Source organism: Pollicipes pollicipes, unplaced genomic scaffold, assembly GCF_011947565.3.
Source record: "Pollicipes pollicipes isolate AB1234 unplaced genomic scaffold, Ppol_2.1 Scaffold_3447;HRSCAF=4054_pilon_pilon_pilon, whole genome shotgun sequence".
NCBI classification, from domain to species: Eukaryota; Metazoa; Arthropoda; class Thecostraca; order Pollicipedomorpha; family Pollicipedidae; genus Pollicipes; species Pollicipes pollicipes.
The window spans coordinates 7,492,368-7,506,157 of NW_023596297.1; positions in this window are offsets into that span (position 1 = coordinate 7,492,368).

Consider the following 13,790-nt stretch of genomic DNA (forward strand, 5'->3'; position numbering starts at 1 on the left):
GTCCGCTGTGTAAACTTTAAAGCTGACCTTAACCTTAAACCTTAGATGGTACAGGGAATATTTATGCCCTGGTAGGTGAAACTAAGGGGATGGCATAGCGTTAGCTTGTAAACCGCAGAGTGGTCGTGCGAGCCTGCTATAGGTTATGCCTTCGCATTAGGCGAAAGCTTGTGTGAGTGTGGAACAGAACGGAAGTAGTGACATTGTGTTAAGCTGACTGGCAATCAACCTATAAAATAACAGACTAGCCCTCGCCCCGTTAGGGGATGTGCTCCTTAGGGTTTTCTGAGCGTGTCTGTCCGGTACGTCGTGCTATCGGTTGCCAAACTTCGTTCGTTAATCAGTCGAATGGCCAAAATTTTCAGCATCCTCTGAGGCATTTGTTGTGCGCGTTTTGAGATAAAAAAACCTGTCCCTGGCGCTCTTGGTTTCTGAGTTTCTGCGATGGTTTGTGGAGCACTGCACTGTGATCCGATGGACAGTGCGGGCGGCAGGCCAACACTGTTACATAACGGAAGCATGCATAACATGTATATGCTCAGAACACAAAAAACTACGCACCATCACACTCAAAATTGTGCAAGGAACACTCTTGCATAGATTTAGTGTCACCACGGAGTATGGTCTCATACATAAAAGCATGTAAAGCTGGGAAAGTTCGATTTTCAGGAAAATTTGACTCGATCTATAATCTAGCAGCATAATTTTTTATCAATAGCGAGGTCTAGTTCAGACAACCTGCCATTTTCTTTCCACGAGGCTCTATCTTCAGTAGGCTCGAAACACAATGGAAAAGGGGTCGTATCGATCCCCTCATCAGTCCACGTTATGGAAAACGGCCAATCAGGGCGAGGGGTAATGAATGAGCCACGAACAAACAGCATCTTTGGCATGCTCATCATGCAATAAAAATTTTCAGTCGTGTATACCCATTGACATCAACCTGACATACAAAAGAAAGGGGATGCGTAAAGTAAATGCTCTTACCAGGGGCGACCCGAATCTTCAAAATCTTCCAGCATCCCCGTGGTATTCATAAATAAAAATTGACTGGCTACCAAGTTTTCAAGAGTTCCAAGATCACCGTTAACTGGGTATTGAATTAAATGCAGCACAACAACAGCATGATAGGCTTTGCAGGACTCCCAGACGGCATCAACTACACATAAACAATTCGGCCACCTTCAGCAGCAGTTTGAGCCCAATGTCGTTACACCTAATATATTGGTATTCACGACTGCGTGACATGCAGCAGGGTGATTACCGAATCCACACTGGAATGCAGCTGACTGTTGGCCAATGACCTTCATAAATACACCGCATGTGTGTGTGTGCGTGCGTGTAGCTAGGCGGGGACAGATTCGCATCAAGCAAACACTTTGAGGTGTCCATAGTCTAGGTCTCTTCCAATGTCATTGCTGTTAGGTTGGCTTTCGTTCTAGAGCAGGTGCCGAACTGGATGACCTTAAGCGACTCATCAAACACACAACGATGGTTGCGACTAAATCTAATGCAATTATCAAATAAAGGCATACTTAACATAACGAGTCCTGCATGAGTGTAGTTTTCTATTCAGTTAGCAGGATTGTGCCTATCCACGAATGTAACTTGTTATTTGTAGTTACCATTTCCATTCTTCATCTTCCCTCATGTACCATTTTCAGCCATCCCTCCGCGCCCCCCCCCCCCCCGCCCCACATCCCACTTATGTTGCGAACCTGAGCCCCTGATCCCAACTCTGAGAAGGAAATGGGTCGAACCTGGGGAAAAACTGCTTGAATTGCCTTTCGCAGACAAGCTCGGCTATTGAGTTATTCTTCAGCCCCTCCCCCCCCTCCCCACCCCCCACCCCCATCCCCTTTACTCTTATGTATTTTGCAAAACTGTATCCCTGCGGCCCTACATCTATTGGTTACCAGAACCCTGTAAGCACCGGAAATCAACAACACAAATTGAAACAAGATCATGCAATTTTAGCTCCTAACTGAAGTACTCCTGCGCCAGGGAAACCATCGGCCTCTGGTACTAACGGCGTCGGCTGCGCGGTCATACAGCCCTAGCACAGTCTCAGTCAAAGAAATCTAACACGAAAACCATACAAGTCTGATATGAGCAGATGCACAATACATTTTTAAACACCCCTAGCCTCTTCAATTTAGCTTTCTTTACAATATAATGACAGCAAAAAGCGTGCTATTTCACGCCTGTCAAAAAGCCCACCGGCACCCAGCTTTCTAACGCTACTACCAGGAATGCCTTCCATGATAGATCTTTAGAAAAGCCACATAACATTGTTAAAACTAACAATTAGCTACGTCCTTCAAGCCGGTGAGCTGTTCACGACACGAAGGCGGCCAGTGGCAGCCTACAGCCTTGCAATGGAATTAATTCATAGTAGCTTGGCGACCATTCGAAGCCATATGTCTCCAATGGCACGATTTAAACCGCCGCGTAGCAGACTGACTACGTTCGCCGTAAGATGCTGCTGCCAGCCACGATTCTTACGACTAGAAAAAGCCTAGTTATTTGGTATTTTTTTACCGTTGAGTATGTGGAGTGAATCGTGGCTGAAAAATCTGTGAAGTACACTGATCTAGGGACATTGGGTAAGCACTGTGTCAGCAGTGATCTGCGACGTCGGCACTGATCGTGTAGCTTGCAGAATATTCATGTCACCTGCTAAAAACTATCCTGATGTAAGCGGCCACGTTTGGAAGCATTTAGTGGCTCAACATGCTTATAAAGCGAAACGTCAATGTTTCGGCATATGCTCTGCACGAGCTCACGCTGCAAGCGTTCGTGAGTACAGACCAATACGAAGCTTTAAAATTTGTTTAACTGGTATGGCTTGTTGCAATTGTTTCCATTTTCGCAATTTTGTCGCTACATAGCTCGCAGATGTTCATTATTGACATATTTGGCACCCTTGAGCACGATTTCCAGATATTAGGACCGCCAATTAACTTTCAATCAATGTTGTGCGAGGTGCGATGACGAAATCAAACAATGAGGCATTGAGGAGCATGTTAACCCAACCGCGAAAATGTGTCTGCTAGAGCGATATTTTCCGCCTAAACGTACGTCGGTAGTTCAATAGAATATTACATATTAATGGATAGTTGAGATAATACACGTATACCAAAGGATGCTTATTCCATCACATCCGATGGTGGAGTAAGCTTATGATTTTGCTCCAATATCTTCAAATGTGGAACATGGACCTAAACTTTGGCAGCGAGTGTTCAAATTGGACACCCTGGCACACACACACCGTTATGAACCACCTTGGTCACATGGCTGACGCCAGCCATGGCTGTGACCTTGTCTGTGGCTCCGTCAGTCAGGTGTGAGCCGCTGGCGGCGCCGGACCCAGAGCCCTCTGACCTGCGATTCTCACCTCTGCCCTATGACGTAACAGAGACCAGGTGCGCTGACTCATCGGGCTCGAGGGTTAGGGCGACCCGGACCTGCCAGCGCGGAGTCGACCAGCGGTACCTCCGATGGCAGAGCCGGACCAACACGTCCCGTACCCACCGATAAATAGCAACTGCCGAAGAATTGCGTCCGTGAGAACAAAACAAGCGCTGAAGTGCATCATTTGTCACGCTGCTGATCGGTTACCAAAGCTCTGGCATATCCGAAGTCGCATGTGAAGCATCAGACTTTGGTGATGCATTAGTTATCCAAATGAAAGAATGGTTAGGATTTCAAGGATGCACATAGTGGTCGATCATGTGAGTCGTATATTCGCTATATATTAATATACAGTATCCAATTACGTGGATGTTTGTAACTAGGATGTCCCTTTGTGCACTTTTGAGACCCCCGAACGAAGGGCTACGCATGGAAAGAAATGTCCGCAAAAATTCCATATGCATGTTACAACCCAACTTTTGGAAAGTGTCGGCCTTCGGTGGTGTACTTCTGCCTTGGAATGTATTCCGGTACACAAGCAATATACGAATTTATTAGATTATGCTTAAAGTTTGTGTCCACCTACAAAAGAACAATTTTTGATAGATCTCTGCGCATAGTGGATTATCTTGATAGATTATGAAATGTAGATGATTTTCATTATAATTATGTAGGCTATACTCATTATATTTTTCATTGCTTTTCGGCAGTCCTCAGTCATCTGCTTCGATGCCATTTGGCGGCTTCAAATACACTTGTAGGATGCAAGGGACGCTGGGCATCTGTATATATAATCGCAAACATGTTTAAAAATGCAAGCAAACTAAAAAAGACGTAGAGACACAAACATATTGAAAACGAACACATTCTCACAAGTCCATATCGGACAAAAAACATATAGTTTAGTGAAAATGCCCAGAGCTTGAAACGATTGATGCCATGCAGCTTTCTGCAACTTTACGCATTTTTTCTAAAGAGAAAACGACCCTGTTATGAAGCGCCAGTGACAGCGTTGGTCGTGTCAACACCCAGGGGCCATTGAGTAATGGGCGTTGGGACCCTAACCCCCACGTGAAAGCCTAAGGCGCTAAAAAATCGGCCATTACGCCTCCATTACATTATCAAGGAAAGCGTTGTACTTGCAAATATAGACATCTTGATATATGATTGTCTGTTTTTTTAAGGATAATCCTGTTTGTGCCGTATTTGTAGGCTGGGGAAAAAAATTCTGGGCTTTCGATTCAGCGTCACAGAATCAGTCCCAGAGCGGCCGCATTGTTTGCCCCGATGGATTTGGAGGCATCAGTCGTCAACCAGCCAAGGGGGGTCGGTCTGACGTTATTATGAGGCCTTGGCGGGCCTTTTCGTAGCATAGGCTAACACGCAGATCTTCCACAGTCAATGTCTGGTGGAAGGTTTATGATCGGTGTATAAGCCTGCTGGGTGAACGGATGCGTCGGCCTACCTGGATGGGGGTTCATGATACGCATAACTGCCCTGCTTACCAAGCGCTTTCAGCTCAAGGCCATGGTTTGAACCCGTTCCAAACATATTCGTTATATAGTCGCGCAAATAGCCGTTCAGCCGAGCGACTAACGCAGAATAACAGTAAAATCCCCGTGAGGGCATCGACCCGCTGAACGATATACCACTGCAGTGACGTGCATACCGTGCATAACACGCGGGTGCACGCACAAAGTAGCCCCCGGGGCACGCGCCCCCTCCCCGCTACCAAATGTGTGTCGCGTTTTAATATGTACGCAGTGAGCCGTCGACAGTCAAGAATCGCAGGAAGACACGCAAAATTAAGAAGATCCAGAACATGCGATGTCACTTTACGATCAAAGAAATTGCACACGTCTGAGACGCGCCAAACTCGCTTTTCAGAGAGAATGTGTAAGTTGTGCCTCCGCTATCGTGGGATCCTGCGTGCGCTCCTGGGACAACACAATGACGGCGGTGCGCACGGTGCGTCCTAGCACCCGTATCGAGGAGAAACTCGCGGTTACCTCCAGCGTAATCTAATCCATTTCTGGAATCGGCCCCACCACAGCCGGAATCAGATTCAGAGCTCTTACCATTGGTTATTCAGCCAGCTCATCTTTGGAACTGATACGAGTCGTTTGCGCCCGAATCATTAATGGTTTGGCTCCGCTTGGAGAATATCTGACTCGTAAACTAACTGAACTGCAGCATCTGTGACGTTGACATGGGCAGGATGCGGATTTTGAGACTTATAGTGCACACAGCGAGTTACCCAGGTAGTGTGTGATAACGTTAACCGCAGCATGGAAACTTGTGTTGCATCTGCGCAGCCGGTCCTCATAAGAATAAGCCCACAATAAAGAGAGATTAAATGTAGCAATGCCCCAAAAAGATCATTACTCGAAGCCAGAATGCCTCGTCTTTTACCCTGGGCTTGTCCACGCCTTCAAGTTGTCGTATGATTATGCACATAGACCATGTCTTGTTAAACATCAGCACACAGCAAAGTGTATTCCTGTGCTCTTATAAAGATGCATGGCAGTAGGTGTGCGTTGCTCAACCAATCATTTTAACCTCGAACGCGATAGCGCCCCCTTTAGAGTATAGTCGTACGCAAATATGCGCATTCGTGTAGTTGTATATATGCATGCATGCATGTATGTACATATGTGAATTCATATATGGATAGACGTATATGTTTAGGTAAAAATTTACTTTCATGCTCTTGTTTTGCTATTTTCAACACAAACTCGATTTGCATTCGGAGTCAGAATTGAAAACAAAACCGTCGATTCCTACAACGCTGGAGTGAGATATGAGTTAACTTCCTTTTGATTCGGTTCATGTTTCTTAGTAGTAGCTGTATGATACTAGGATTTACTAGTAGATTTAGTAGTAGCTGTAATGATACTGGGATTTGGCCATGTCCCTTTCATTCGAGCTCGGAATCGATTCCTCCAAGAGAAGTTAGGTGAAGTCTCAAGCACAGGCCTAGTCGAGAATCACTCTGCATATCTGTCAGTCAAAGATCGATGGCTTGCGAAAGGGAAGCTATCAAGGGGATAGGGTGGCAGTATCGCAGCATTTCACACATAACAGTTCTGAGGGAGGGCACACCTAAACGCAGGCAATCGTCATTTCGGTCACTTCGAAGCGCATTAGCGCCACAACCCCTCACGTCAACAACAAGCCCTATTTTGTAGAGTCGCAGCGCGATTTCGGTGGTTCCTGTTGATTACTTTCCCCACAAGCAATTAGGGTTTTTGGCGGCTCATTCACCGTAGCTTCATGTACAGAACAAAAACAATGGCGTACGCAGCGTAGCAGAGTAACATTGCGCGTGGACCGTAGAGTCCAGTTAAGAGCACGCAAAAGTGCGTGAGCGCTCTTACTCGATGTGGTAAGATCACACTCCTACCGCTGTTTAAGATCATAGCAGTGGAAGTGTAATCCATGTGGGATGACTTCTTCAGCGGCCACACGCCTACCCAATGTGTAAAAGCTCTGGTCGCAGTATAACGCTAAGCAACCGGCCAGAGAAAAGCGAAAATAAAGACTGCAACGATGGATACTGGACGAAAGTCATGTACATTGCGGAGTCGATTCGTCAAGCCGTATTGCGCGATCTTTAGACATTAAATGCCCATACTTACCGTCCCGTCCGTTGTAAGCACGTGAGCGATGAATATTGCTGTAATGTCCCCTGCTGCACTACATGTGCAGCTGTCGATATTTCGTGTGTGTTCCTAAAATATCGGACGTAACAAACGTTGGAACCTGGTTTGAGGTGGCGATAAAGTATTGGTTAACGCGTCAGCGTTAACCGCTACGCGTCTGGAACACCAGAGATACAGGGTATCTAAAAGAGTGCCACAGTGTATGCGATTACTTGAAGTGCGATAGACCTATGCGATATGCGGTGAGTGAACATGTTGGATATAAGTGTTCATAGTTCACCACCTGCAACTTTCATGTGCTGGACGGTGATGCATGACTGTCTACGGGCATTTGAAATTTATATACAGTTTGAGTGCTCCGCAACTACATCTAGTGTGGAGTGTCTCATTGACTAGGGCTCAATTTGACCTTGTCTAAACTTGAATGTCAGCATTTGTGTTACAACATGCCTTAACGCGACATTCCATGTGCTACTCGGTTAACTGTTGAGAGCTTGCCCGCGGATATCAACGCGCGTTTAAGTATCAATGTCGTGTTTCGTATAGAACATCTTCGACTGTGATTACGGGGTTATTTATGCAGTCGCCCGCTGACCTTGGTTTTACTATTACATACTTGATCTATGTCTACAGTAACCTGACATTTCAGACATCATGATCTTGGCATCACTGTCAAACCATGCATAATCTCCAGTGGCATTGGGAGCCAAGGCAGCCGTGGACGATTCCGTTCCTTCAGGAGGAACACCATTCTGACAGGTCCCTCGGAGCGGACATTAAGGTGTCAATGTCCTCATCCCCCTCCTCCGGGCATGCGTTCTACTAAGACGTTGGTGATCATAACAAATGCGACTAGCTCGCTTCGATACGTAATGCACGAGTTCCAACCTGTTTTCTTTACTTCTAAAACGAATTTCCCTGGTACGGACCATAGGGAATTAAAACTAGACTCCAGGGCGTAGTTTTGCCCAATGAGTTCGGGGGGGGGGGGGGCGAGCGATGAGGGCTAGTTTGACTTGACCCCAAAACATGCCAGCAAACGGGTTTCTCCCCAGATTAGGCCCACTTTCTTCTCAGAGTGTATGGGAGAGGGCCCAAGTTCGAGGATGAAAAATCCCGGACTGAATAGAAAAGTACACTCTGCTGGAGGCCTATGATATATATATATATATATATATATATATATATATATATATATTATGATGTCATATCTTATATATCATATATTATATGCAATCATATTGTATACATCATATATTATATATCATATGCTTTCACACACATACACACATATGTATATATACATCATCTGTGCGTTTCGAGCAATACCGTGTTATTACAATAGATATAACACGGGTTATAGAACATAATATATGGGTTATGTATAGCAAGAAAAAGCATAGGCCGCTCATAGGTGGATCCACAGTGCCACCGGTGAAGGCCAATACCGACCCCTGATACGCTGGCGCTATTCACCCGCGCTGTCTTGAGAGCAGCTACCACGACTGCCTTTCTGACACTGACCTGCGACAATGGCCGGCCCTGTGTCTGGGTCTGTGGCTCCGGACGGTCGCCGGCCGTGAGCAGTTGCCCTTTCTAGCAGGCTTACTTAGTGACCAAATGCTGGCTTGAAAGCATGCATCGCACCGATTAGATGTCATGGCGTAGTTCACCCCTGAACAATGTGGGTCACAGCTGTGTGAGCTGCGCTGATTCAGACGACTTTCAGGGCTCGCTGTCAACTGACAGCGAAGCCCGCCCGAAACGGCCTCACGCTTTGCAGTCAGAGCGGCTGCGGGTGACCCAGAGCGGCGAGCGGCTGACACAAGCGTCATCCGACCGGGGCCGTCACCCGCCCGTGCCGACCGCCGGCCGTCACACGGCGGTCTGGCGTCAGCCGCGCCGCTCCCAGCTCCGCCGCGCCGCTCTCACCGCCATGCCGACCGCTCGCACGCTGCTGTGCCTGACTGCGCTGCTCGCCGCGCTGGTGACGGCCGCCGCCGCCGTCGCCGTCGGCGAGAACGACTGGCGCACGGGACGCTTCTGCCAGAAGCACGCGGCCAACTGCGCGCTGATGGCGCAGGCGACGCCGGCGCTGCTGGCGCGTCTGGCGCGGCACGCGCCGCTCGGCCCGCTCACCGAGCGCGACGTGTTCCGGCTGACGGTGCTCGTGCTGCTGCGCCACGGCGCCGACCAGCCGCTGGGCTCGGCCGCGCAGCTCGTCGACCTCGTCGACGCCGACGTGTCGGCGCTGCTGCGGCCGCCGTCGGCGTCGGCGCCGGCGGCGCTAGCTGACGTGGCGGCCGCGGTGTCGCGAGCCACGCCCGCCTGCTACCGCGTTGCGGTCGAACAGCTGCGCCCCGCCTGGACGATCTGCGCCAACCACGTCGGCGGGAAGAAGGCGGCGCTGGCCGAGTTCCAGATGCGCGTGCAGCTGCAGGCGGCAATGGAGGCGTGGCGCTACAGCAGCTTCTCGCTGCCGCGGTGGGTGGCCTTGCTGTGGATCGACGGGCTGAGCCAGGGCCTGTTGAAGAGCGCGACGTGCGGCATCGCGCCAGCGAAGCAGGCAGCCGAGAAGACGGTGGTGTAAGTCACGTGGCACGTGGATAGATTTTGAGGCAGTCAAGTCGGCCCTTGCTGATACTTTGGCGCTTTCATGAGCCTACTAACATCATGCGCTTGTGAGCTCATTTACGTGCACAGCGAGCGAGGTTTGCGGCGAAACGGCCTTCAGTTAAAGCCATGTGGTGCACTGAGTTTGTGAAATAATTGTCATCATCTATGTTTCTCAATGATTACTAGATTAACACATTTTGGTATACTCCTCTTTCTATGTCTATTCCTCACATCTACGACAATTAGGCAAGGAGAAGAGATATGTCCATGTGCAATACCGTAGCACTGCCCCAGGTACATAGATGATCAAAATGATCAAGGTGGCCAAACACCCACTTTCCAGCATTGCGTAAAGCATGTTTTTCGCTGCTCATGAGGGTAATGTAAATGCGAGGAAAGATAACAGTTTACCACTTACAAGTGACTTATAAATCAATCTAGTCAGCTTTACGGAAGGACTGAGGCAAGGTATTAGCATCACGGATGAAATAATTATTCGTAGGTCCTATTTTCATAATTTGTAATTCTATCGGAGTATTTTTATTATTCGTACGTCCTATTATTCGTTCTTGTCTGGTGTGCTAGCATGTACACAATGTTTCGGTCAGTTAACTCGTCGGCCGTCGCCAGGTTTTATGGAGTACTGAGAAGAGCTGGATGATGTTGGGCTTCGTCCTTTTGTCCCTTGTTCTCCTCCGTGAGCTCAGTTGATAGAGCATTGGACTCGCAATAAAAAGACGCTGATTCGAATCCCAGCAATTCTGAGGAGAGCGTTCGGGTTGTGACACATACACGGCTGGCCTCCAAACGTCACCCAACCCATCCCAGGGCTTCATAACACCAAACGACGATTGGAGAGTTAACTGGTCGGGACGTTGTGTCCATATTTACACGCCAGGCGGGGACGGTAGTACGAAGAATGATTCCATTGGTGAAACCATATTCCCTTAGGAAATACCACGCAGGAATCATTCGCAGCAGTGCTGTCGTACCACGGCGAGAAGGTTAAAGTGATGTATTCAGTTCGTGCAAAGGAAATGTGATGTATCAGGATGTTTTACACCGATGTTCCATAGTTTAGAATGGCGAAAAAAATAAACTGATGCGTTTAGTTTGTGCAATGCAAATAGCATGCTATATCAGGATGTATAAAACTGTTACGAAGAACTACAATAAATGTATCGGCAACCCAAGTAAACTATCGTTTTGTGTATGCGCCTCGCACCTGGTGCAAAAAGGCATGCTATCGCACCTGCAATATGTGGGTATTATTTTGAAAAAAATATGGTCTTAAAAAGAACGATCGCCATTAAGAGCAATGCCACCTATTCCGGAGCGATGCTCATCACCTGATTTAGTAGGGGCTAGGTCGTACTTTTCCAGACATTAAGAAAACATTGGTTTCAGGACATCTTGCGCTTTAATGCTGGTAAGTTTGGTTGAGTTTCGCGGCGCTGGAGACCTTTTCGCCGGTACCAGCGGTGTTGAACCTACGAGACCGAGGACAGAGATAGGACGAGTGTAATACTGCTGTGAGATATTCGGACGCCTTTGTCTCCAAGGGCTGGCTGCATTATGGTCCCGGTCTGAGATATAAATATGGACACAAGGACGCAAGAATACGACATGAATAAGCACATCCAACATTTCTGATTGCAGCCGCATTCTACTTTATGACACAGAGACGCCCATCCACCTCCTTTTGTCGCGATGTAATCGAGTCAACAGGACACGGTCCCCAGGCTACACCACCGCCGTAAGGCATAACACGTCCAGGGAGTGGGCAGCATCGGCATGCTGTTGTTCATTACACGGGTGTGATAATCCGTGTCAAATTAACTCAACTGGAAGGTGCTGACCAGCTGGAGCAGCTGCGCAAGTCTCACGAGCGCCATCTTTACAGCCGGGAGTGAACCCGAAGCGCCACGGGCCGCGATATTTAACCCGCTGGTGGACCGCGTGAGCAGAGGCGGCTAAGCAATCGGTGGAAGTAGCCAGCAGCTTTTCTTAGGGAAGGGGCGGGAGTATTAAGTATATATTTAGTAGAAATATTGAAATGATGAGTAGGATTAGGCACCTCATTGATGAAACGACGTCGCATCCACTCCACAGCACTTTAATTCTTCCTTATTTAAATTACTACTGCTTGATTTGAGGCGTAAATTATGCTTCTCAACTAAATTGGTCAGCAATTTTGCAAGAAAGGGCTGTGCATCTCAAAGAAATTGTGCACTCCCCGCAAAGCTCCGAGTGAATCTTTAAGCGGTACAAAATTTTGAAATTATTGGATATCGCTAAATCGTGAATGTTCATTGTGATGCAAAATTTGTTAACTTCACAGCTATCTGCACCATTCGATTCAATATACTAGCTCTACGAATCAAATGGAATAGATATGAGGCGACTAAAACATTAAGACCACCCTTTTTCTAATAGTAATTATAGACTCTTTACAACATCTTGCCTTCACCCTAAGCTGTGGAACGATGCTATGATTTAATATTTTCCAAGAATAACCGATATCTCTGCACTAAAAACCATCCTTAAGAACATCATCCGCGATCATTTCATGAATACGTGTTAATGCAACCAACATATTTGAAGATATTACAATTTTTGCCCTACACGCATGCAACTCACTGCATACTTAACCTCCTTCATGCTCTATAATCACGTTCTGATAAAGTAAAATTCATTCACTTGCACCTAAATTCGTGGCGCTGGTTCCGGATGTTCTCCAATCAACAAGTTCCGCTTAGCTGGTGGACTCAATGGACATTCAGCTCAAAACCCAGCATGAAATTGACCAGCTAATTTCCCCCCCCCCCCGACCTGTGTTCCTATGCAACCCTTACTAACACCGTGAATGAGTGGTAGCAGCCTATTGGTTTGCTCTAGCGGGCTGTCATCAGCTGACTTTAGCTATGACTACCTCAACCCTTCTCATGCATGATTTTTCCTTTCCTTTTGCATAACACAATTCCTGCCGGATCTGTACCACCTCTTCGCCTGTTTCTTTGTGTTTAATTTCCTTTTCCTAGCTGGGAGTGCCGCGACTTGATTTTATGTTTTCTGGTGTTAACGTAGAGTTTATTGCGTCGCTGGAATAGAGGGAGGGACACTCCTGGTTACCCGTTCTTGGGAAACGGTACGGAGAAAATTTAATGCAGAGGCATTATCGTGACAGTAAGGGTTACGGCCTAACATGGCATGCTCCACTTTTGTGATTTTCGTCGCAGGTGTTGTTGAACGGTTTGGGCTCACCGATTTTCTCGAAACCGCAAGTTTTGCTGGCCAACACATACGAGCTACTGTGTAGTTTGAAAGAAGCGGGGTCCCTACGATGGCTATTACTTACTAATATAATTAAGCACGGCTATATAATGATACTTGATAGACCCACTTCACACTTATATCACAACAGATGTGTGGTTGTCGCCTTGTTTGCAGAAGGAAAGATCAGTGGAACATTGTTTGGCCGTCTCTCCCAAAGGGAGCAATATGCCAAAATAAATCAATACAATTATACCTTTAAGGCAACAAAGATGTATTCAATTCATAGAGTTCACACAAGCAGTCCTCATCATGCGTTTGGCATTTACGGTTTTGCCCATGTATGCGTTTCTATTCTGTTTCATATACACAATACTATTTAAAATCAAAGCCAACTATCAGCGTAAGTTATGTCTGAGTGCCGTTGTAAATCAAAGTTGCCACCTCAAATGGATTCCACAAAGACATACCCTACATCAAACGAGGCCTGATTCGAAAAATAGTGAATCAGATGAGCACAAAACGTGGATTGCATGAAAACGATCTGAGCGGATCAAATCCACAACACATCAGCTCTGCCACGAAATAACCTGGCCAGGCTCGACGCCTCTCGAAGTTCCACATTTCATCATGTCTGCGACCCGTTCTGGCGATATTCTGCGGGCGGATTTTTAACCTTTTCCGAGGTGGTGGTGTTGAGATGAGAGTGCTGGGAGCTGCTCTTCGTGAATTTTTCAGCACCTCGGTTTCCGGGCGTCCCTGAACGTAAAACTTTCACCGTCGGTGAATTGCCGCGGGCGCAGAGTCAATTGGCAAGCCATGAAT